This window comes from Trachymyrmex cornetzi, unplaced genomic scaffold (assembly GCF_001594075.2).
Source record: "Trachymyrmex cornetzi isolate Tcor2-1 unplaced genomic scaffold, Tcor1.1 scaffold316, whole genome shotgun sequence".
In the NCBI taxonomy this organism is placed as follows: Eukaryota; Metazoa; Arthropoda; class Insecta; order Hymenoptera; family Formicidae; genus Trachymyrmex; species Trachymyrmex cornetzi.
In genome coordinates, this window is record NW_017297858.1 from 4,076 (window position 1) to 4,531 (window position 456).

A 456-nucleotide genomic window follows, 5' to 3' on the forward strand; every position below is an offset into this window, starting at 1 on the left:
AATGTAAAGATATTGCAAAATATATTTGATCAATACCGTCGTAAAATATTTTTTTATCATAAATCTCTTCCTTTATTGTCACTTCATCTATAACTATTGTTAGTTAATAATAAGAGGTTTAAAATTATTCTTATTGTGCAATGCAATGGCATTTAACGCTTCTATTGTGAAACCTGGAAATCCATCAACTACGCGATACCAATTTCGTATAGTGGGAGGATTTGGTAACAACTTATTTCTTATTTATTCGCAATGTTAAAGTGCAATGTTAATGCAAAGAAAGAATTTTGCTAATTGATCAATTAAAGAATACTTTAAAACATTTAAAGATATCATGTTGACTGTAATCCTAAATATGCAGGGTTGGGTAGTGCTAAATTAAAAAGTTAAAAGTTCAGTTAAAAAGTTAAAAAGTTAATTAATTTTAACTTAACTTAGTTACATTTTAGACTCCTA